Below are 25644 nucleotides of genomic sequence, written 5' to 3' on the forward strand. Positions count from 1 at the left end.
CTGTTCTCTGACTTTTCTCAACAATGGGTTGTAATTTGTAAGTGTAAACCAAATAAATCCTTTGTCCCTGAGTGACTTCTGGTCAGGGTGTTTATTACAACAACAAAAATTGAATCAAAATGTAACTCCTATTTTTGGCTAAAAGGCAAGAAAACAGAAAAAGAAAGACGTTTAAGATACAAGAATTGAACTTTCGCAGAGGAGGGCACAGAAAGAACAGAAATGTCAGAGGTCATGAAGCTGGAAAAGGCAGTCTACAAAGACTACAAAGGCAGTTTGTAGAACAACCAATTTAAACTTAACTCCAAATAGCTTACAAATGAGTGAGACTTAAACCATGCTTACTTTATTTGGCTTTGACAACTACTGGGTGTTATCTATCCCTAATCTACTTTTCTAACTGCTGACCCGGCTACCTCCCCAGTTGTGTACCCCAGATAGTTGCTGATTTTCCTGGGCATAAGCTCATGGTTCATCTCCCCTCCTTCTCCTCTACTTTCTCATCCTTCCTCCTTTCCCTCCTGGTCTCTCCTCTCTTCTCACTCTTCTCCACTCCCAACCAGGTAACTCCAAATCCGCCTACCTTTAATCCCTCCAGTAATTGGCTGTAGTCAATTTTATTTAACCAATAGGTTTAAATCAAGGAACAAGGTTTGCACAACAAAAGCTTGTAAACTTGAGAATTCACTCCTAGACCTAGACCTCCAGGTATAGAAGTTACCATTAAAATACACAACAACAGACCAAACCTCAACAACAGTTGGCACAGTATTTTGGTGAAGGTGAGAAGGAATAAGTCAGGCCAGATTGTTTCCTCTGTAGTTAAGACTGGCTTCTAATTTATAAGCCTCCTGCCTCTGCCTACAAAGTGTTGAAACTATAAGTAGTTTAGTTTGTAATTAACAAGTGTGACCTTGACATAAAGAATGAATTATCCTCTACAGTATTCTGCATTCATGGAGACACTTGAGTCTTTTGTTTTTCCATGGTAAACAAGTTCCATTCATTTAGAACTGTTTTAATTTTCAGAACTTCAATTTTTATGAATTATTTTCATAATCTGGTAAAACAATAAGTTTTCATTATTACCATAACAAGACCAGTGATAGTGATGGTGGTGGTAGTGGTGGTGGTGGTGGTAAGTGTGTGATGCCCTTCCTTTGATTTTGCTGGTCTAAGAGTATTTGTTCATTGAGTTTTCATGGGTGTAGTTAACCTCTCTTTAGGTTGGTATTTTCCTTCTATCACGTACTGTAGGGCTGGGATTATAGATAGATATTGTTTAAATTTTACTTTATCATGGAATATCTGATTTTCTCCATCTATGGTGATTGAAAGTTTTACTGGGTTAGCATCTGTGGTCTCTTAGAGTCTGTAACATATCTGTCCAGACCCTCTGGCTTTTAGGGTCTCCATGAAGGCCTTACAGTTCTGCCTTTGTATGTTACTTGGCCTTTTTCCCTTGCAGCTTTTAATGTTCTTTCTTTGTTCTATATGTTTAAGGTTTTGTTTATTGTGTACAGACAGAATTTTCTTTTTTTTTCTTTTCTTTTTTTTCCTTTTTTTCTTTTCCATTTTTGCCCGATCTATCTGGTGTTCTGTATGCTTCTTGTATCTTTATAGGCATCTCCTTCTTTACATTAGATAATTTTTCTTCTATAATTTTGTTGAAAATGCTTCCTGGTCCGTTGAGCTAGGTTTCTTTTTCTTTCTCTATTCCTATTACTCTTAGCCTTGGTCTTTTCATAGTGTCCCTGTTTTTCTGGATGTTTGCTTCAGGTGTCTTTTTAGATTTAACATTTTCTTTGACAGCTGTGTGTCCATTTCTCCTACTGTATAGTCAGCACCTAAGATTCTTTCATCTCCCATATTCTGTTAGTGAACATTGCCTCTATGGATCCTATTTTAATTCCTAATTTTTTCATTCCCAGAACTCCATCTGTTTGGATTTTCTTTATTGATTCTATTTCCATTTGTATGTCTTAAACTGTTTTATTTGTTTCCTTCCACTATTTGTATTTTCCTGGATTTCTTTAATGGATTTATGTATTTCTTCCAACTTTACTCAACTAAATTGTACTTACTGAACTTTCCTGCTCTCCCGACTCACTCTGCACTGCTCTTAAGTAGCCTCTCTTTCCTGTCTCGTGATAGTTCTCATGATAGTTGGGCATATCTTATCTCTGAGTCATTCTGTCGATTCTGATTCATCACTTTGTCCCTCAATTAGATATCACTTTTAAACAAGGCTGCTTCTTTCTACTATCTATTTTGGGATTAAAGTTGTATACTGAGGGTGTGTCTGGATTCTAGCCAGAGAGATTAAAGGTGTATCATTCTAGCTAGATCACTCAGACCTACAAGATCTTTGGATGTGATCCCTTGCCAGAGCAGCCACATTACTGGATTAAAATTCCTCAACAGCTGGGGGCTGGGTAAAAGCAAAAAGTGGGGAGATGAATATTAGGAGGGGAAGATCTATGAGATCCACAGAAGGTGGTAAAAGAAGGACCAGGAAAGGCTGCCCCAGGTATTCTGCTGCAGAGCTGGAGATGAGTCTGGGGGATTGGAACTTAGGAGACAAAGAGAAAAAGAATAGAATATCTGCAGGCAGCCTATCTGATTTTCTGGCAGCCATGGCCTGTGGGCTAATAGGAAGAGTCTGCTAGAGTTAGGGGCTGGGATAAAGTGTCTAGTATATAGAAGAAGGTTTCGAGGGGATGGCCTGTGGGATTTACAGGAGATATGGGAGGCTGGGAGGCTGGGGAGGTAGGAAGATTGATGTTAGTGTGCTAGGAATGAGACTAGGGGATCGGATGTCGAGGAGAGGAGAGAGTGGCTGAGATATTCAGTTAGCTTACCTGTTTCCCTAGCATGCTTAGCTGGTGTGTTCCCTGTGAATACTTGCTGGTGTTGGTGGCTGGGGTAATAGGATGAGTTTGGAAAAGGAAAGTTGGAGGAAAGGATGTTTTTGATATGTTGAGCAGAGTCAGAGAAGAAAGGAAGACTTCAGCAGGTTTTCTTCTACAGAGCAGGAGATGAGATGAAGGATTCTTGACTTTTTAACAGTGATTTTTCAAAATCATGATGTTGTTTAACAAACCACAGTTCTATTTAGATAATTGTCTAACAAAAATGCCTAAATCCTGATGTTATAACAAACCTATACTTGAGTTCTTCATGGATCTATCCTTAACTAGAATTACTATTGCTTGAAACAAGAATCACTGATAAAATAACAAACTATTTTTGGTATTCTGTATTAATTTCATTACACATCCAGTATTCTTAACAGTCAAAACTTTCCATCAGTAAACACTACTGAGGACAATCTGCTATCACAAGGGGCATATACTTAGGTTCAAGTGCACATTAGTAACACCTGATCTTGTCTGACTGAATACTACAGTGTTTGCACCATGTCCCCAGATGCTGAAAACATCAAAACCCAAAGAATACTAAGCCTTTTTAAAGATGCAAATCTGTGTTACAAAATCCTCCCTTCTGGTTGACCTATTGGGCAATTCAAGACTTGCTCCAATGATCACCATTCAGCTTGCAACACAGTTAGGCAGACACAGCTTTCTATTCTCATCTCTGCCAGGATGACACAAGACAAGAATTGTAAGCATTAGCTCCAGGGCTCTCTTTCCCTTAAAGAGGCAGCTTTTATGTTGAGAGTATTAACAGAGTCTTTGACTTTCATTTTGTCTTCTGATCAACAAAGGGTATTTTGAAACAATGGAATGTATTATTGAATTACTCATTAAAAAATAATGAGAGAAAGAGCAGGAAAGCAAATGTACTCTCTATAACTTCTCAACTGTGGGGAAAACATGATTTTTATTTTACTATTATCATTTTGTTCTAGCTTAATTATCATTTGTAGACAAGCTCTTCTCATGATAAAAGAATCAGATATCATTTATTGAATATCTTGGCTTTCATGATCACGTTACACTGTTGTAAGGTGAATTGGAGCAATGCATATATACTGTCACCTTCGTAGTAACCCATGGAGTGCTGTGGAAGCCCATTAAAGCTTCTGAATATTAGAAAGTTATATACTGAAAGGGAATAGTTTGCTTTCTTTCTGGAAAGTCTATCTCTTATTTCTAGCTATAACACATAGAGATTCAAAGTCCTCTCTAAATAGTTCTTCTATATCTCATGCCAAGTGACCCACCTGCTTCCTTCCTAAGTTTTTATTTTTCTGGGCTAATTATTTTCAGTGTAGCATTGTTTGAATTAAAGCATTTTGTAGATAGCTTCTTGCTTTAGTATACTTCATTACAGCAGTTTTGTATTCCACAGTTTTGTTTGCAGTGAGGGCCCAGGAACTAAGCGATATTCCCAAACCACTTATCATTGTAGAGTGTTTAAACAAGGAAATATTCTGTGAGGGAACAGTAGATCTCAACTAATGTAGACTAACTTTGTACCAACATCTTCAGCAGCTACATTCAGTGACAGTGCCATGTTGAGTATAGTGGGAAATAACCAAGATTTTTGCTTATATATTGTTTATTCTCATCAATGCTAACTTTTCATCTTTAAATTATCATTTTTCATGTTTTAGTGGACATTAAGTGATACAGTAGAAAGGATAGCTTACTATAAATCAGGTTTTGAACTCACTGTTATAATAACCCTCTCGAATTAATACAAGAGTCACCAAACTCAACCTTATGACAGTTGTCACAGTTAAGTTTATTATTTGTTTTTCTTGATAAGATTTAAGTTTACCTACCTACCTTGGCTTAATAAACTATTACTATCTCAATATAAGCTTTTATCTGTTCAATTAGTAACTATCACTGATTAAAAAAACATAAATGGAACAGTTTTAATACCATGAAGGCTTAGATAAAGTTTATGACTTTTCTTAAGTTCTATATCCTGAGTTCTATTATTGTAATTCTTATTGGAAAACATTTCTATAGAATTGGTAGGTGTGGGAGGAAACATACTGTCTTGGCTTTTCATGTTGATGGTAGTTCTTAGATGGGCCTTCTCCACGTGGACTTCTTTCATGGTTTTATGTCTGATGTATAATTCTAAGATGCCTCTGCTGTGTGGGAAATTGGTTTTATTTTTGTTGTTTTTTGAGCTTAGCTGATTTCACATCAGGCATGAGGAGATGGTTAGTCAAATGTCCAGATTCTCAATGTAGATTTGGGATTGGAGGACTCAGGAGTCATCTCACTTAGTAACAAGCCAGAGAGTACACAAATGTGGATGTGCTTGGGCTGGAGTGTAGGCTGTACTACCTGGCATGCTATGGTGGTATCAGAGCCCTAAGATCCTGAATAGAATATGTAGCCAGATTTGGAGATGGTATAGGCAGGCAAGGTTCCAGGAACTCATTGTGCTAGATCCGTTCTCATACCTGAGTCCCAAGCTAGGCTTGCAGATTCAATATGGTATAGGCCGGCTAATATTTAGACCACTTACCAAAGTGATTCAGCACACAGATATGCAATCGGGGCCAAGCATGAAGTTTAGGAACCATACAGATGAAACAGAACACACTGGGGCTGTGTATAGGTTGAGCAATTAGATCCATTCCTGGATGTTAGGAAACACGCAAGAGGAATGAATCAGGCAGGGTCAGCACACAAGATGTACTACCAGGTAGGTCTGGAAATAGGGGAGAGAGCAGGCGAGCCAGAGATCAGAGTTCACCAGACTGCAACTTGGCAAAGGATGAAGACCTGGGTCTTTGGTGTGGTGCAGGTGGGCTAAAGTCAGGCAAGCTTACCAGACTGGGTTGATACAGAGGATCCTGACCTGAGAACTGTGGGGTGAAACTAGAGCAATAGCAATCAAGTTACTCTCCTGAAGGAGATAGAGGAAGAAGATAAACAATAATAGCAAAAGAGAAGACTAAATACTTCTTTGGTACAAATTGTTAAAATACAGAATATATCTGTCCATTATAATATGACAATAGATTAGATCCAGGGTTCAGTCACTGGCACAAAAATCTGGGAATGTTCAAGATGGTTACACACAGGAGCAAAAATGTTTGCACACTCCTATATTCTAAAATAATTTCTATATTACATATAATACTGAGTACAATATAATGCTGTATAAATTGTTTTCCTATTGCATGATCAAGAGAAGACTAGTAGAGGAAATTAATGTTTGTACATATTCAGAAAGACTTTTTTAAATTAAGATTTGTATCTCTTTTTTAGTTGAAAAAATAGAGATTTTTTCCTTTCAGTGTGTCCTGATTATGACTTCCCATTCCTCTTCTTCTCCCAGCTCACCTCAATCATGAAATCTAAGCAAGTGGCCCTGAGTAGCTCAAGCCTGCTTGCCTGAACAGTGTTACTGGTTTTTTTTTTTAATTTTAAGCATAATAGCAGCATTAGAAAAGCTACATATTTTTCCCAATAGTGTCTCATCCTCTCTCTCCCTCCAACTGGATCCATCACCCCCCAAACTGATTTTTCACTACAAAACACAATTTCAGCAAGCCAAAACTAAAGGTCTATCTAGCCAGGCATGTTCGGTAGACATGAACATATACCCAGCTGGCAGCAAATGCAGTTACACACTTGTGCAAGGTGAAAGATAGATTAACCATTTGTGGATATAAGTCCATCCCTTTCTATCTTTGAAATTACAATTTTAAGTCAGTTTCCCCCCAGCCATCAAATAGTACCTCTTTGTCACAATATATTTTCAATTGCAAATGGACATGTACCAAGCAACCTTTCCTGATAGGCACCCTCAATTCCTGATAACATCTTCCTTTTTTTTAATAATTTATTTTTTTCTCAAATCGTAATTCATTCACACAGGGGTTATAAACACAGAAAGGCAGGATGTGGGGAAGGGGATGACACTGGAGTGTGGGTGTTCAGGGGGAATACAGATATCTTTCAGAACCGGGTATCGGCTGGGTGAAGGTTCAGGGGACAGGTCACTATGACTCTGCCTATGACTCACTTGTCCTTATCTAAGTTGGTATTATCTGCCAAGGCTACCTATTTACAAGGTCTATGACAACTCAGGCTGGTAAATTTCCATGAAAGCTGCCTGTTTACAGTAGCTTACAGCCATCTGTTTCAATGTTTTTCCACTGAGACCCAAGACTTGGTGTTAGTATACATGTATGATAGGCCTGTTGCTGATTTTAGGCCTATGGCTGATTTTAGGCCTTCAGTGTGTAAGCAGGGCTGCCCCTGACATCTCCTCCCTTCTCTAAGTATAGAAGGGCTGTGGCAATTCTAATCTTGCAAAGGCGGGGATAGAGGCCTGACCTCCAGTACTTGAAGGGGACCTTGTAATGGCTCCAGTCCCCCTGTCGTTGTCCAGTGAGGCATGAGGGCCATACCCATCCTGATGTCTTTTTCCTGGAGAGGGGATACTTTTGACATCAACCCCTATGCAGTCAGGCTTGTCCCTCAGGGAACCCAGAGAGATATTTTTATCTTTTATTTATATTCCCTTGCAGTGCTTAGCCTCGCAGCCTAAGCAAGAATTCAGATTGCCAGTCAGAGGGGGTTCTGGGTGGCCCCTCTCTGCTTGGTCTAGGGACGGAAGTCCCCCCTTTTAGGTTGGGTGGAGATGGATTTTGGGAACACCCTGTATAAAGTAACAACCTCATCTTGAGTCTCTTGGTCCTCCATAGCTAACTTATGATAATGTATCTGAATAGGTTTTGCTACCTAGACATCTTCCTAAGAACGACTTTTAAGTCTCTTTTGATCAGACACTGCTTCCCAAAACAGTTATGTAAGCAAGACTCATTGCTCTCCACAACTGTTACAGGCTTACTCTGTGTGAGTATAGCTGTTTCTCTAGGTACATGATTACATGTATGTCACAAAATACTCAGGATTAACAGTCAACAGAGGTAGAGGATGGAGAGCAAGGTTTTACATATCAAGAGTTTTGAGAAAATCATTAAATCATCCACAGGACTTTCAGCCTGCAGTGGCCCTGGTTTTGCCTGTGATGGGCAATGCAAAACTAAATATCACTATCAGTATAAACAGCATAGAGAAAGCAAGGTGATCTATAGCACATATGATCTAGGTAATAGGCATGGGGGGGCACCAAAATTCACCCACAAGTCCATACCAAGTGGGGAGCTTTCCATGAGCCTTGCCTTTTGAATCTTGTCAGTGAAGCACTCATACAGCAATCCCTACAGATACTTCATGGTCATTGCCACTTCCTAACTACCTAGTGTGCCAGGATTCTTCCAATCCTTTGAGTGTCAGCAATGAAGAAGCTGTCCTCTGTAGTCATTTTCCCTTTAGTAGATGAAGAGTTTCTTTGAAATAGGACTGACATTATTAGGCCAATAATATATAACTGTTCAAAAACTCTTTTAAGATGAAAAATGTTTTTTTAATTCCCATATGTCTGTTTTCTCTAAACTATAATACTATTATTTCATTATAATTTAAACCATATTATAAAACAATGAATCAAATTTTAACTACAAAGAACAATTATTCTCTTACTATTTTTTTTTTAGCTTGCGAAATTTGTAGTTTGATGGCTTGGTGGCTTTTGTGATAGCACCCTCTTTTTTAAGCAAGATGCCCTATTTTACGTAGGCATCCTTACTTTGCCTCATTCCTTCATTTTGTTAATAACTCAGAGCCATTATATGCCAGCTCTCTGGCTTCACACAAACATCTTCCAGGTTAATGGAGGAACCAGTGCACACTTGGTGGAACCTAACAGGATAATCTTCCCACTAGAGGTCTTGGTGTCTCCAGTAGGTGTCGTCCACCCTATCTAAACTGATTGTCAAGAGCTCAAAGTCTTTTTTATATAACCAAGAAAGCATACTCATTTAATAAGGAATTAGATTACATGTAAACTCTATCTTTAATAACCAATTCTATATTTAGGAGTAGAGAAATACAGAAGAAAGGTAAAGACGAGAGAAGAGAGGAAGGGAAAAGAGGAGAGGGGCATCTTGAAGAATGAATAAGTTTGTATAAGAGTATGTAGTTACTATGTATATGGGTCTGTGTTTACATAAATGATGCTATAGTATGTCAACTCAAGAAGTCAGTCTCATTAAATTAGTGCATCATAGCTATGACTCAAGGAAAGCTTATGGTGATAGTGTAGATTTAAGAGTTATTCTGCTTCAGATCTTGGTCCCAATGCCAGTGTGGCCACATTACTTTATTCTCTCAAGCCACACTGTCCTTCTTCCTTACCATGTTTCACCACTGCCACATCCCAGAGAGTCTGTTGTAAGAATTCTTGCCTAGTCTTGCCTCATAAGATCCTAGAGGCTAATCCACCCTAGGGAATAAATGAGTTTATCGGACTTACTTACAGAACATGGGTGAGGGACATCACACTGCAAAGTCTCACTCCATGTGGATGATTGTCTCCTCATAACATCATAGATGAAACGCATTTCCGTTAATGACCCCCACCCCGTAGGCTATTTTCTCTAGTATCTCCTGAGAGTAGCAAACAGCTTGTAAGAATGGGGTTACATATAAATTCTGGGAGGAGTAACTGGAACCTCAGGAGAATTCAGTGATCTTCCCCAACTCCTCCTTCTAGTGAGAGGGTATCAACAGTAAACAGCCTCATACTGATGATCTTCCCCAGCCAGGCACAGCTGATCCACTGAAGGTGGCTGCTGTTTTTCTCAGAGAAATGCATACTACAACACATATTAATTTATAACAGAATATAACATACAAAATTGAAACATTTATAACAGTGATTTATGCTTACATTTCCATGTTCATATGAATAAAACTAGTGTATATATGTTTTAATCTCTTATTTATTATTAGCATGTGAGTATATAAGTATAAATGCAAATATGAATACTATACAAATTTTCAAATATTTTATTTATTACCATGTGAGCATTTAAGTCTAGATGCTTATGTGGCATGTACCACAATGCACATATGGAAGTTGAAAAACAACTTTACAGAGTCCATTCTCTTCTTCTACCATAGGCTTACATGTCTGTGGGGAGTTGTACTCATCAGACTTGCACCAAAAGTATTTTTTAACCACTATTTACTTCACCAGCCCTGTGTATGTACTGATCACGTCTGTTACTTACAAAAAAGTATCTTAGACTGAATGTACTAAAAATAGCAACAATTTATGACTTCCAGTTTTGGAGGCAAGAAAAATCCAAGATCATGGTGCAAGATCCATCAACATTACTTTTCTCCAAACTCGTCTTGGTGATCTTTACCCTACTATCCTTCCAACTTCATGTCCCCTATATGTTACTAATCCCCCAAGCCCAATTAATACTTCCATATGTTTGTAGGTATGGGGTCATTCACAAGAAAATGTGCAATCTACCACCAGCCATGTCCCAAAATAGAGTGACTCTTATTCCCTTAACAACCACCCATTGTAAGCAGCTAGTCAGCCAGCCAAGTGTGGTACTCTAGAGACTTTCTATAACTCATGTTGAAATTTAGACTGGCTTGAGGTTCTCCAGGTCTAGCACAGGTAACCACAGCTGCTGTATATCAGCAACCACATCCTCTCTAGAAGTCAATATCTCGCCAGTTTCATCTTCATCCACCAGCTCTTACTTTCCTTTCACGTATTCTTTTGAAATGGTCCATGAACAAAAAAGAAAAGAGGAAAAGCCACATCCCAATATCTCAATCAATGGCATAGCTGCAACCACTCTTTCCCCACTAGGCCTCACTCCCCACAAGTTCCACTACTGCCCAATAGTGCCAGAGCTAGGGAAAAAGCACCTATTCTCAAGCACTTGCATGGTGAGATTTGGAGGGACAAAGAAAGGTTAGCAGCAAATTTTAGAGAGACTTCTATGATGATACACGCAGGAAATAGAAAGCAGCAGATGAAAGGACTAGACTGAGATTTGAAGTCACATCTCTTGCAAGGGAGACAGAGTTTGGGATTTGAGAAATTATACAGCTAGAGAAGTTTGGTCTCACCTTCAGGCACATAGTAGACCTATCTTACCAAAGTATAGACAAAGGGATCCAGAAGTTAATGATTAATCTATGACCACCTGAATGACTAACTCTCTTCAGAGGCATAAGGCAGAAGTCAAGATCTTTATTACCCACAGTATCTTGCACACAATAAAAATTTTGCAATGCATCCTAAAAAATGAGGAACTTATGACCCCTTGTCAAAGATCAGTGTCAGTCCACAGAAACAGAGAAAACATATTGGAATATAGCAGAAAACAAATAGTAAAATGATGTTCAAGAATTCAAAGAAAATGGTGGTTCTAGTTAATTAATGGATATAAAATTTCATCAAGAGACATGAAAGTTTCAAGAAGGAAGCTTGACACTATATAAATTTAATATTTGCCATAGGCTTTCTAGCATATTAAAGTTCATATAATTTAACAGAGAAAAATGTAAACGAAGACTTGTTAGATAGTCAGTGAGTCTAACACACATTTAATTGAATTGGCAACAGGAAAAGAAAGAAAATGTTCGAAGGGACCAAGTTAAAGAAAAAATAGCTAATAGCTTTCAAAATTAAATAAAGGACACCAAGTCATTTACGAAGCTGAATTTAATATTTAAATTTTAAATATTTTAATATTTAAAATATTAAAATGTTAATATTAGAATCATGGCTATGAGTCCCAATATATAAATGGAAGCTTAAGAAAAAATAGTCAAAGAATTAAAGAAAAATATGTTCATTTTGTTGTCAGCATTAACCTGGCAACAAAACTGGCTTAGACTATAAGAAAGGTAAAAACAAAACAAAAAGTGATCAACTGCCCTTATCAACATGGACACAGGTATTTTCAAATATAGACATGCAAACCAAATTCAGGAGCATATTAAGAACACCAGGAGCTACAACTAAGATGTCTTCGTCTCATGGGAGGATTGGTGCAGCATATCAAATCAATTCCTGTATTCTACACATAAAAAGACTTGAAGACAGAAATGAAGATCCTCTCGATAGATGCAGAAAAGCTGTTTGACAAACTTCAACATCCTTTCATGATAAAAGCCTCGGAAAAGTTAAAGGACTGTGAATCAAAATAATAAAGAGATAGATAGATAGATAGATAGATAGATAGATAGATAGATAGATAGATATAGATATAGATATAGATCTTCAAGGACTAACATTATGCTAAATAGGAGAAAGCTAAATTTTTTTCTCTCTTATTACTCTTACTATAGTGCTTTAAATCTTATTCAGCAATAAGACAAAATGAAAAAATAAATGGGATGAAATAGAAAAGGAAGGAGTCAAAGTATCCTTTTTGTGGATGAAATGGTCTTCTGCTTAAAAGACACAAACATTTTAGAAAACACTTTCTGATGATTAGACTTAATAGTCAAGGCAAGCAAGAATTACTTGGAAAGAAAGCCTTAATATAAAATTTTCCAGAACAAGTAGGCCTTGGGCATATCTATATCTGTTAATTCTTAATTTATCTAAGAAGACTTGGCTCATTGTGGGTAATACCTGTCCCTAGGCAAGGGTTCTGAATAAGAGAGAAGGCTGAGAACAAACACAAAAGCATCCATGCCTTTAATGTCTTCTTGCTCTTGACTCTGATGTGATGCTTCCTGCCTGGACTTCCCTACATTAATTAACTATATAACTGGAATTGTAAGTGAAATAATCTCTTCTTTAAGTTGCTTTTCACTAGGTGATTTCATTAAAATAAAACAGTCTTAGACTTGATAAACTGCTTCAGCAGAGTAATAGATTACAAAGTCAATATCTGTAAGTCAGATCTCTCTAAGTAAAAATAATGGGAAAAATCTCATTCACGGTAGTTTACAAATATTTTTAAAATACAAGAAACAAGGTGGCAAAAATTCTTGCTAATAAAATATTAAAGCACAAGAGAAAGAAGTTGAAGAATACACCAAAAAAAAAGAAGAATGATGTGCCACTGACAAAATTAGTACTGTGAAAATGGCTATGTTACAGAAATAAAACTACAGAGTCATAATCCCCTCCAAAATTTCAGTGATTCTTTTCATAGGACAACAACAAAGAATTCCAAATTCATATTAGAAGTACAAAAGATTCCAATGACCAGAGCAATCCTGAACAGAAAAAAAAATAGGCTTGGAGTACCACAATATCTGATGTCAAATTCTGCAAGAACTACAGTAATAAAAATAGCATGGTACTATCACTCAGCAGATACAGGGTAGATGGGCGAACCCATAAACAAGCCCAAAGAGTTATTGTCATTTTTTTTAAACAAAGTTGCTAAAAAATTAGACTGAGGGAGGGGCTCCTCAGTAAATGTTGCTTGGATAGCTAGATCCAAAATCTAGTTATCTGGACAAAAATCAACTCAAAACAAATGAAAGGCCTTAATGTAAGACTTTACCTTAAAATGAATAGAATAAGATATAGATAAGTTGTGACTTAATGCCAGGTACATGCATAGACTTTCTGAAATGAAAGTGAGCACAGGAAACAAGCCTCTTATTTGACAAAAGGGATTATGTGATTCTAGAGGCTTCTCTACAGCCAAGGAAACAATCATGTAAGACAGCCTTTACAGACTGAGAAAAACACATACCAACTATATGTCAGACCAAGGGCTAGAATTTAGATAATATAAAATAACTGCCGATGAAAAATAATCTTATCATATAAATAGAAGAAATGTAAATGGCCAATAAATATTTGAAGAAATGTTCAACTCTTTAGCCAACTGGGAAATGCAAATTAAAATGGATTTAAAATTCCCACTTGTCCCAGTCAGAATTCCTAACACCAATAAAATCCATGGTGGTAAAGATGTGAGGAAGTGAGACCCCTATGTAGGGTTGATCATCTTGTAAATGTTGTGTAACCACTATGGACACCATTATGGTAGCTTTCCATAAAAGCTAAACTAGTATATGACCCAGCTACACCACTCCTAGTTATATACCCGTAGAATTAAAACTGTTAACTACAGGTACCTATACATCTGTGGTACTGCTTCGCTTTCTACAGTAAATAGAAATTAAAAAAAAATCATAGTTTAGATGATGACCAAAGATGAATGGATAAAGAAAATGTAGCTCATATGCACCATGAAATTTTGTTCAGCCACAAAAACTGAATTAGGACATTTGTAGGAAAAAGGATGAAACTGGATATCATTATATTTATTGAAGTAAGCTAGATTACAAAGGACAAATATCACATCTAGTCCCTATTGCTGAAGACACTGTGTACTTTGGATGGGGTACCAGGAAAATCTGAGCTGATTCTAAAACAAAAGCCTCCTTCCTGGGGACTATTTACATAGTATCAGAAGATGTCATAGACTCTCTCCCAAGGGAGGCAACCAATAGTCCTACCCAGTTATGATTCCTCTGAACCACAACAATGGACAGTATAAGGAGATAACATTAAGCTTACAACAGTACACACTTTGTTGATACCCAACATCTCTCTATTGGATGTAAGGTCTACTCAACAACAGGGAAATCGTTTCTGGGACTGGTAACCTAGCCAACTACCTGTAGCTAGTGAAGTCAGGGATCTTGAAAGCAAACCTAACACTACCACTTTACTAGAATAGAAGAATATCTGTTTACATTCTAACATTTATCCTTATATTCATAGATAAGTAAGTATAGATCTTACCATATGTGAAATTTTAGATTTAGATGTAGCTTTAGCTCTTCCTCCCTTCTTGTCCTCCTCCTCTTCCTCTTCTTTGTCCCTCTGTCCCTCTGTCCCTCCCTCCCTTCATCCATCCATCCATCCATTCTTCCTCCTTCCCTCTCCTCTCTCCCTCCCTCTTACCCACCCCCTGCCCCAGTGGATCATGGGAGAAGTAAAGGCTCCATATGATGGTTAGTGCCATTACTTTATTAAAATTTAGAATTACATAGGAGAAAATTCTCTGGGTATATCTGTAAAGGCTTATAGCCTCAAACTATGAACCAGAATAAGTTTGTTTTCTTGTAACTACCATTTGCCAGAATACTAATGGGAAAAGAGGTAAATAGAATATAAATGGAATAGAACATGAAACCAGAGAGGGGATGAGTGTGGGGTGGCTCTTGAGAAGAAAGGGGACCACAAGAAGAGAGAGGGCAGTGTGTATGGGAAATCAGGAAGAGGAATGGCAGAGGGTAGTGGGAAGAAGATTGGATCACAACAGAGTATATTGACATACATGTAAGAAAATGTCACAAAGTAATCCATTACTTTCTATGTGTAAGTATCCATTTTAAAAGTCAACATAATATACAGAATAAAATATGTTAAGATTTTAGAAAGGCTGTAGAATCATCTTAACAGTTGTGTCAGAAAAGAAAAACACACTTAGAGGCTCAAGAGGACTGAAAATTACTGATATAAGCAAACAAGCAAACAAAACCAGTAAAGTACAAGAAATCACACACATGGGACATTAAAAATGTTACCTTATTTTCTCTTCTCTAAGTTTTGGCAGAACACAAGTGACTGATTGCTGACCCAAACATTGTAGTTTTACAACTTGTGTGTTTGTGAACATTACAGTAAAAACACAGTTAACTATTTGACTGAGCACGGGGACCCCAATGGAGGAGTTAGAGAAAGGACTGAAGGAGCTGAAGGGGTTTTCAACCCCATAGGAAGAACAATAATATCAGCCAACCAGACCACCCAGAGCTACCCGGGACTAAACTACTAACCAAAGAGTACACATGGAGGGACCCATGGCTCCAGCCAAATATGTAGCAGAGGATGGCCTTACAGAACATCAGTGGAAGGAGAGGCCCTTGGTCCTGTGAAGGCTCAATGCTCCAGTGTAGGGGAATGCCAGGGCTGGGAGGTGGGAGTGGGTGGGTGGGGGAGCACCCTCATAGAGGCAGGGGAAGGGGATGGGATTGGGAGGGGTTGTGGGGGCAGACTGAGAAAGAAGATAACATTTGAAATGTAAATAAAGAATATATCTAATAAAAAATGAAACAGGATTGAGGAAATGGAACCTGAGGAAACTTTATTTCACTGAACTGCTCCAATACTGACATTAAGACTGTTGCAAACACAACACAAAACAACCCCCCACCCACCACCACCCCCGCCAAAGACTTTCAAAGATATAAAAGCATTACAGAGCAGTAGGGATTCATAGAGAAAGCAGTACATCAGCCCTCACCCCCAAATCCCCAGGCTGGAGAGTCACCTGCTCTGGAAATGCAAAGGCCCTTGAATCCCGCTGTGGCTCACAGCTCCTGAGAGCCTATGTGGTTGATCTCATATATTTGTCTTCCAAGCACAATTCTTCACAGGCATGTTTTGATCTTGAATGTTTTTGGTATCTCTCATGTGGTCAGTATAGATATGCATATTCACAAGCTCAATTTCTTGGTCCAACAAATTGAAAATATTACATTTTGCTAAGACTTTGATGTTAGTTTCTTTGTTTCATGCTTTCAATAAAATACTCTATTTCTTCATTTGAGAAGTATTCTTGGCAATTATTACCGACCAGAACATAATTGTTATATCTATTCTGACACAAATCAAGTGCAAAGGAAAATGGAAAATTCCAGAACTCCACTTCCAAGTGCCAGCCCCCAAGTAAACTCCTCCCAGAGCACAGCTTGCAAGGCCAAGTTCTCATCAGCTTCTTCAGGTCAAGCAGTGTCCAGTTGTGGTTCTGAGTGAAGTCAGGGGACATTTGGGTTCATCCACTTCCTTCAGTTTCCTATGTAGGGCTGAACCACTTTAGTTTGATAAAAGCATGTGTGCCTGAGAGCAGCAATTAACCAAGTAACCTAAGTCCTCTTTAGAGAGTCAGAAATCATGAGCAGGCCTACTCCTGACCACACCCGCACCCTATTCCCAGTTCCTCTCCCTCTCAGAACAAACTGGTTCCTCCAGGGTTGGGATGAGCTGAGTAGTGAGGCTAAGAGACAAGAGAGCAGCTGATTTCCGCCGCCAGCAGAGGAGTGGTTCGCAGCTCAGCTCCGCGGGCTTTGCTGGCGCCCACAACTTGTTTACCCTGCACTTGGCTGGGGTTCAGGACGCCGGCGCCCCACCCTGCAGGAGCCTTCCCGGGAAGGCTCGCCCCGCTGCCCCGCGTGGATCGCCCCAGCTCCTCGGCGTCTACCGCCTCCCCCGGGCAGGACATAGAGCGCGATCGGCGACGCCTGCAGCTGGGGGCGGTGAGAGGGGCCAGAGGGGATGCGGGAGATTTGGGGGATGTGGGAGATTTGGGGGGATGCGGGAGATTTGGGTGATGCGGGATGGAGGGCGCGGGATCCTTGGCAGTGGAGGAGGCGGGGCAGCGCCGCAGGCTGCAGCTCAGCCGCAGGTGGTTGCGCAACTTTCACTTCGTGAAGTGGGGTGGGGTTTCCTGTGTTGGGGTCCGCTTGGTACCCACCTCAGGTCTTGATAGGGCAATGCAGTCCCGGGTGAGGGCTCTATGGGAGAGTCATTCAGCCTTGGTGACATGAACTCTGGAGGGTGCAGGCCCTTTCCAGGAGACCCCAGTTCACCCGTTTCCCTCTTGCTCCAGTGACGGCCCGTCCCCTCCTTGCGGCTCTGTGGGTCTCTCCTCAGGCCTCAGGCATAGATGTCTTCAGATAACTTTGCAAGGTTTGTGGGCAGGGGCTAAAAGATAGAGCCAAGTTTGTTTTTGTTGTTGCTGTTGTTGTTGTTTGTTTTCTTTCCCCGTTATTTTACACAGTACATTAGCCTTTTAGGACTTAGAATTTTTTATCTTTTATTGTGTGAATGCATATACTCTTAAGAACTGCAATATGTTTGGGGTTTTATTTTGTATAGAGTATTTTGAGTGGAACCAGCAAGAGTAACAGAAGTTCATTATGAAGACATTATGCAATAAGGTTGATTTCCAAGATACTTCTGGGATACGGATGCTACTGCAGAAGTAAATACATCCTCCACCTTCCAGCTTCTTGTTATGGGAAATAAGGAAGTAAGGCATTATGTTACCATTAAATTAGCGGGACATTGTATGGGGCTAGTGACATCACCAGAACAGAGGACACAAAGATGTCACAATATGCATAATTTAAGTACATACTTTTAAATGTCCACAAGAAGCAGTTGATACACTTGTAGAGACAACAATAAAGTTAATAAGCTTTCCGGTTTCATCACACTTTGTAAGTCTTTTGAGGCTCAACTGCAGGCAAACTGGAAAGTACACTGAAAATACACTTTAGTATAAAATGACAAAAAATTGACAAATCCATTTAAACTATGGATTGTGAATAAAAATATGAATATGAAGCTCTAGGGATTAAAATTATGCTACACAGGAAAGTCCAATAAAATATATTTTCTTAGGTGATAATAGCGTGTCCATAAAATAATATATAATTAAACAGAATGCTAACTGATACATAGTTTGACTATTTGAAAGAATTGCCACACTGCAATTTAAATATATATATATGGCAGCTCATTTTATATAAAAATGGGCATTCTAAAGAATGAACAGACAGTAGAATACTACCAGTAAAACTGAAGGAGGAGTAAAGGATAAAATAAAAATGGGTATTTAATAAATATACATTTTAAATACGTGGAAGGGGACTGGTGGATAACATTTAAATTGATCATGCGTGGACCACTTGGCATTTATTTGGGTAAACTAATAATAAAACTGTTATTGTAGTTAATATAAAATGTGTTAATATAAAATGTAGTCAGGATGGCTAATTTGAATACTGTTGCATAAAACCTGAAGGTTTATGTACATGAGAAATGGGAAGCATCATACAAAACCTGGGCCCATTAAGAACATATTTGTGAGCATACGTACATAAAAATCAGATATGAACGAGGGATACTGTTGTTAGAAAAAAGAAAGGTAATTTCACCACAGCTTGTACTGGTGATAATCCATAGCACAGTTGAAAAGGAACTCAAGGAAATGATAAGTAAGATTCCCAGACACAAGGGTGATCAAAAAAAAAATTTATGTAATTAAAATACAATGCTAACTTTTACTTGACCTGACTTTGAATATCCAATCATTTTGTTGTTGCTGACACAAGAAAAATGTACACATATATACTTGCAGTAGAAATGTGAGTTGGCAAAATGTGTCATAAAGAGATAGCTGTGGATAGTTGCCTTCATTATTTATCTTTTGTAACTTGTCCTGTGACAGTGCTTGCCCAGGAGAAAATAAAAATCTCTGTCACAAGTCTACCTTAAAGATACTCATGATAGCATTCTCTGTAATGCAGCAAGCCTTGAAATTGTTTGGAAATCATCTGCTAGGATTTAGGGGCTTAATTTGATGCATCAGGAGATAGAATATACATACTCCTAAGCTTTGCAAAGGCCTAAATGTTCTACCATGGAAGTGTGGCAAAGTTCTAGTTAAAATACAAACAGGAACAACAAGCACACAACAGTGTATACACACACTCACAACATGTATGTATGCTGCAGCCTTTGAGACGTTTGGAATGCAGAATGAATTATTGTTGCTTTGAGTGTTTATATATTCTTACATATTTCTGTGTGCGTGTCTATAAAGAAAATGTTATAATAAGAAAAATGATAAAGTTGCAAAGTATCCATGGTTTGTCATTCATGTATATATTTCCTTTACAGATAAAGTAGCTATCTGTTACTCTAGAAAAAAAGTATTATCTTTCCTGAAGAATTTCATCTTCTTTTCATTTTCTTCTTTTAAAGATCCTTTTGAAAGAAACTCCATTTTGTCCTTCATGAATATTGATGGTTAAAATGTTTGTTATAGAAACAAAAGTGCAAGCTTTTGTGCACTGCCATATTCATTAACTTTGCTAAAATCAGAAAATATAGGCAAGTTCATATTCCTATATTTCACCAACATTGTGCTAAAACACAATAATACATATTCTTCTGGATTCAATACATAGATATATTCTTCTTCAAGAAGAAGAACAGCTATTGAGAAAACCAGAAACTAAACCATAAGAAAAGCGAAAACTTTGGAAGAAATCATAACATAAAATAAAATTTTAATGTTCTTCATATAAATGACAAAGAAAAGAAAACTAATAAACAGAAAATGACCAGATGACAAATGGGACTTTTCCAGCAATGGAGATGTAAATGACTTCCAGATGAAATTACAGCTACTCACCCTAATCCATTACAGAACATTTGAGAAACCAAGCCAAATTTTCTTTTCCTTCAAGATGGACAATAACCAACACTGTGAGAACCCACTGTATTGTTCATTTATTTGTCCACTATGTGAACTAATTTAAATTCTTTAGATATCTATTTAACAGTGTTTAAAATGCACAAAAAATTGTACCTGTTGACTTTACTTCTGGAATTTAAAATGTTGATATAGAGAGTTACCTACATGAGTGTTTCCAAATTGTTTGTGATATCATAAATTATGGAATAATGTAAAATTTCACTGTTAAACAGTCAAGCCAGTCAGTTGAATATATTCAATTATTAAATGAGAATAGACATTTTAATATTACAGGATATAGAAGGCTCCACTCTGTACTAAAAAATAAACATGCACATAGTATTACACACACACACAAATGCGCGCGCACACACACACACCACACACACAATATTACATACACAAAACTACGCAGTATGGCTAAATAGCCATGATGCAAAAAGTACAATATATGGATGAGAAAAGGGGATAGAATTTTTTTTATATAACTTCTTAACTGCTTGAGTAAATAGTCACTTTCTGACAATGTATGCTTTAAGAATTCTCTTTAATAAGTATATCTTTTCAAGCTTACCTAAAGTAAGCCACAGGCCTGCTGTTTATCTATCAAGAAGGTGGCACAAATCATCTATATAAATGTAGAGAAAATATTTTTGTATACTGTGTAATAAAAACATTTCCTTTTTGATATCTAAAATAAAAAGAGCAAATCATCTTTTTAAACAGTTTGGCCAGGTATAATGTTAATTGTCTGCTGGTTTGCTGCTCACTCTGCTTCCGTTTTAATCCATCCATTAGTTTGGAGTGTAGTCCCACAGGATCTTAAGGAAATAGTCAACTGTACAGTTTTTCTTTGGAAGGATTCATGCTATGACTAAAATAAGGAATCATTTAGGTTATAAATGCAACAGCCAGTTTTGATTTGAGTTTTGTAATGGGTCCATTTGTTCATTGAGAAGTGGCTTCTCTGGTTTCTTGGAGGGTTGAGTTTATGTAGGGAAGTTTTACAATGTATGTTTTGCATATAGGTCTGGTGGATTTATCTTCGTGACATTTTTTACTGTCCCTTTTATCTTGTCAATGAAAAATCCCCATCTACACTGCCTGCATCAGGTACTTTCTTAATACCAGCCTGTGCACCAGCACCTCTTCCGTCGCAGAACTATGGAATATGGCTAACCGGGTCCTTTAGTGGCCCTTTACAATCAGCCTCTCCACTACTTGTTTTCTCGGCATGAAGAAACCCATAAAACAAATCAATGCTTCACATCGCAGATGCCAAGAAGCTGGCTTAAGATCTATGTACAGAGATATATGTATTCAACTTTTATGTCTGGCAGACTTCAAGGGCTCTTTCGTTATGAATTCACTATGAAAGAGTCCATAGCCAACTTTGTTTCCAGTTGATTTTTTTTAATGTTCAGATTATAATATGCCTATTATAGAAAATGTAAGAAAGAAAGAGTGTTGGTTTTTTTGACAAATTTTCTCCTTTATGTATTTTAACCAACTATAATTTAATAGTATTGAGTGTACTGTAAACATAATATGTTTCTGGCAAGACCGTTTGTTTCTATATTTCCCTGGGTTTTTAGTTTATGATATTCTACTGTGAGATGCTCTCCCAACCAGCATGCTACAGTACCATGTAGCTTACAGTTACTGCTGCTTGCTTGTAGTCTGCATTCATTTACAGAAAATAAAAATGCCACTTAAAGCAAAACTATTAATGAGTCTCTGGACTTAAAACAAAAAAAAATTACTTAGATTCAAGAAAGGGACTACAGAGAATGGTACATTAATTGTTCTCTTCCCTCTTCTGTTGTCCTCTCTTGTCCTCTCCTCCTTTTCCCTCTCTCTCTTTCTCTTGCTTATTGGTCTTCTGTCTGATCAGTTTTTTGCATAGCTTTTTTGTTTTTTCCAAAACTTCTTAGTGACTTTCGGAGAAACAGTTATACAGAGGAAATGTAGAAATGTCACTTTAAAAAAAATCTGCTTGCCTAATTTCTTTTTCTAACACAACTGTCCCAGCAGGAATATTCAGGATAACTTTGAATGGAGAAGACACTATGAACACTCTTGTGCTTTTGGTCCTAGAGGAACTAGTCTTTCTTGCTTCTTTTGCTAGCTATAGAATACTTCATGGGAGTCTTGGCTAGATTAAGGAAGTACCATTCTCTTTCTAGGTTATTGAGTGTTTGGCTTTATATTTTTAACCAAAAAAAAAAAAGGAAATTGGATCCCTTTGATGTTTTGGGGGGTGTCTATTGAGATTGAGTGAAGTTTTGCTATATTGGTTGATCTTTATCTAAAATTATATTATTAGCTATAAAAATACACTAATAAAAGTTTTAAGAAAAAATAAAAAAAGAAATATATTCAAGTAAGTAAAATGCTATATTGTTATTGAGATAAATCTCGCATGTATACAGTGTATGTATAGTGATGTGGCCTGAGTTTGTCCTGTAGTGTTTTGTTAACTTCTGGGGTCAAGTTCTTAAGCAATGTTTATAGCTCTGTTTTCATAGTGTCTGAGTTTGGTCATATATCAAGGTCACTCTGACCTGACAAAGTTAATTAGGATACATTCACTCTTAACTTCTAGGAGATTTGTGAAAGCTGAACATTCATTCTTTTTTTAAATGAATTTTGTATTTTATCAGAGAAGTCCTATGTTCTTAGTTTCTCCCTGTGGAAACATTCTGCAATACTGCCTTATTATCTTGCTGTAATTCTGTTCAGGTTTTCTGCTTTTTACCAAGTCACCTTTAGTGGTGGGTCCTTCTAGGAATCCCTATGTTACTTGGTTGATCTAAACTCTGTGTGTGTGTGTGTGTGTGTGTGTGTGTGTGTGTGTGTGTGTGTATTTTCTATAATAAGGGCATTATAATATGACCTTTAAAAAATAAACAAAAGCAATATTGACAGAATACATGGTAGGGCTCAAACCCAGGACTTCACCCATGTTGAGAATTCATTCACCATTGAGTTGCATGCTTGACTGTGTTCCTTTGTTTTTCTATGGTTTCTCTGTATGACTGGATAATTTTCATTGATTGTTATTAACTTAGTAGCTTTTTGCACAGTCTCCATTTGTCTATTAATTTCATCCAGTGATGTTTAAATTTCTGTTGTTGTATTTGCTCAGTTCTAAAACATATCGACTTTTTATATCATTCATTTCTTTGCTGATACTTTCAGTATTGGGTTTTTTTAAATTTTATTTAATATTTGTGTACATGATGCATGTGTATGGGTGGCTGTGTCCACAGCATATATGCAGAGGTCAAAGGACAACCCTGAGCAGTCAGTTCCTTCTTCTTCTATCTTGTGTGGGTTCTGGAGATCAAACTCAGGTCATGCTTGTATGGCAGGTTTCTTAACCCAGTGAACCATGTCTTAGCCCTGGAGCATTAAAAAAAAAAAAAAAAACTAAATTATTGGTAAGGTAAGTCAACATTGCCGTCATTCTAGCATTAACATCCTTTGATATTTTTTCCTTAGGTGTTGACCTTTTTCTAGTCTTTTTTTTTTGCCATATTTTTTTGTTGCTTCCTACACATCTTGAGTATTATTTGGGAGAACCTGATTCTTTTTAAACTCCATGGAGAGAGCTGACTGTCTCTCTGTTTGGCCAGACAGTGCATGTACTTGGTTGGAGGCCTCCCTTCTTGGCCAGCTTCTGAGTGTGTGACTTCAATGGCAGCTTTCTTTTCTCTGTCATTCAGAGAATGTTGTGTCTTGAGTGGACACAACACAGCACTCAGTCTTTCACTTGGACACTGTTCTCTTTTGTGTAGATCTCCAGATCTTCGTTAGGTTCTGGGAAACATTATTAGGAATTCTTTAGAGTCACCCTTGCTGACCTAAGCCAAAACAAAAAACCAAACCAAAACAAAGCATATATGTACTGAAGCCACCAAGTGCCTCCCCATGTGTTTCAGGCTCTTCTGAGGCCAGGAGTACCAGAAACAAACTAAAAGGTTTTGACCTGTATTCCTGCTTCTACAATCAAAGTGGTAAGTAACCTTTTCAGTACATATTTCAATTTAATTCCAACATTAAATCAACTACCCAAAGTCAATATAGACTCAGCAGTCTCACATTTGCCAACAAGAATTTCCTCACAGCAGGCATTTGACACAGGTGTGAGGTTTCCAGATCACTTATACTCTGACAACCTAATGAGCCCAACCACCCCTTCAGGTGTGATCATTTTCTGTCATAACTCATAGGACTCGGGGCTCTCCAAATGAGTAAAGCTTTACTATACGAAATGCAAATTAAGATTAGCCAAATAAAGACACATGTAGGAGGGGCTGGTGAGTGAGAATGCTTTCTACTGAACCTGACGAGCTGGGCTCAATGCCCAGAACACACACTGTTCTAGAAACTGACTTTTGAACATTGTGTCCTGACCTCCACTTATTGTCATGCCTCTTGCACAGTTATCACCTACACACGTGGCTTTTGTGTAGAGCTTGGATTATTGTCCTAAACACAAAAGCATCTATCCCTTTACCTAGGGAAGCTGTGAAGCTAACTTGACATTGAGTACTCTTTGTATTGGGGTTTCTGTACACAGACCTGACTGCTAAAACCCTTGACTGTGTGGTTGAACTAAGTCTCTAATCCCCTACCTTTCTAGAGGTCAGGCAGATAAAAACTTTCTAACCCTCTAAACATGTAATGTGTCTTCCAGACATGACCAGTCTATATCATGAGACATGCCCCTGCATAACGTCATATGTGTTCCTAAAAGTATACCATATATAACAATAACCCTGTCACTGAGACATCCCAAGAGTTTAGAACCCAGGACAAGACCAGACCAGCCACACTAGTTTGTTGTTATCTAGCACCAAATTTTATATATATATATATATATATATATATATATATATATATATATATCTCAACCAAAGTTTAATTAGTATGACTTTCAGTGGAGGTAGAAGAAAATAATGATTTAGAGAGTAGCAAGACCTAGTAGATATGCATTCTTTAAGACCTAGTAGCACATTTTTAAAGGCCTAGTAGATACCTTTTCTTTGAGGCCTGACAGATTTTCCTTCATTAGACAAAGTCTACAAATTTCCTTAGAACTATTAAAACAGTAACGCATTCACCTGCCTTGGATCCTGAGGCATATGAGGCTAAATGTGATCATTTTAAGAGAATCACAATATTTTATTTAACCTTTTCACGTTCACCAAATGTAATATAACACCCACACAAATACAGCATCGCTCATACGCCTGCAACATGTAGGTCTTCAACCGTGAGGACTATGCTAAGACACTTAGTTGATTCTCTAGTCCAAGAACATCGATGTTGAAAATGCAATGAGCTTGATATGGTGGCTCAGAGCTGTAATCCCAGCACTTGAAAAACCTAAGCAGGAGATTTTCTACGAGTTCAAGAACAGTCTAAGCTATACTGTGAGTTCCAGGCTAGCCTATGCTACTGAGTGAGATCTTAGGGAGAGAGAGAGAGAGAGAGAGAGAGAG

At 37.8% G+C, this 25644-nt stretch overlaps 1 protein-coding gene across 6 annotated transcripts in view; it reads left to right on the plus strand.

The window, feature by feature from the left end:
• Plscr4 (phospholipid scramblase 4) overlaps positions 1–25644 on the plus strand; it is a 128392-nt gene that overhangs the window by 75062 nt on the left and 27686 nt on the right. Inside the window, exons 1-2 of one of the 6 annotated variants that reach the window (XM_028758915.1) lie at positions 16608–17123; positions 24079–24153. The exons of 1 other annotated variant lie outside the window; for it this stretch is intronic. The gene's annotated coding sequence lies outside the window, so the exon portion shown is untranslated. Of the gene's footprint in view, positions 1–16607; positions 17124–17328; positions 17557–17745; positions 17900–24078; positions 24154–25644 lie in introns of those variants that run through there. 4 more of the 6 variants (XM_028758916.1, XM_028758917.1, XM_028758918.1 and 1 more) reach the window with 4 other exon arrangements.

The sequence above is a fragment of the Grammomys surdaster genome, unplaced genomic scaffold (assembly GCF_004785775.1).
Source record: "Grammomys surdaster isolate TR1022 unplaced genomic scaffold, NIH_TR_1.0 126248, whole genome shotgun sequence".
Taxonomy (NCBI): domain Eukaryota; kingdom Metazoa; phylum Chordata; class Mammalia; order Rodentia; family Muridae; genus Grammomys; species Grammomys surdaster.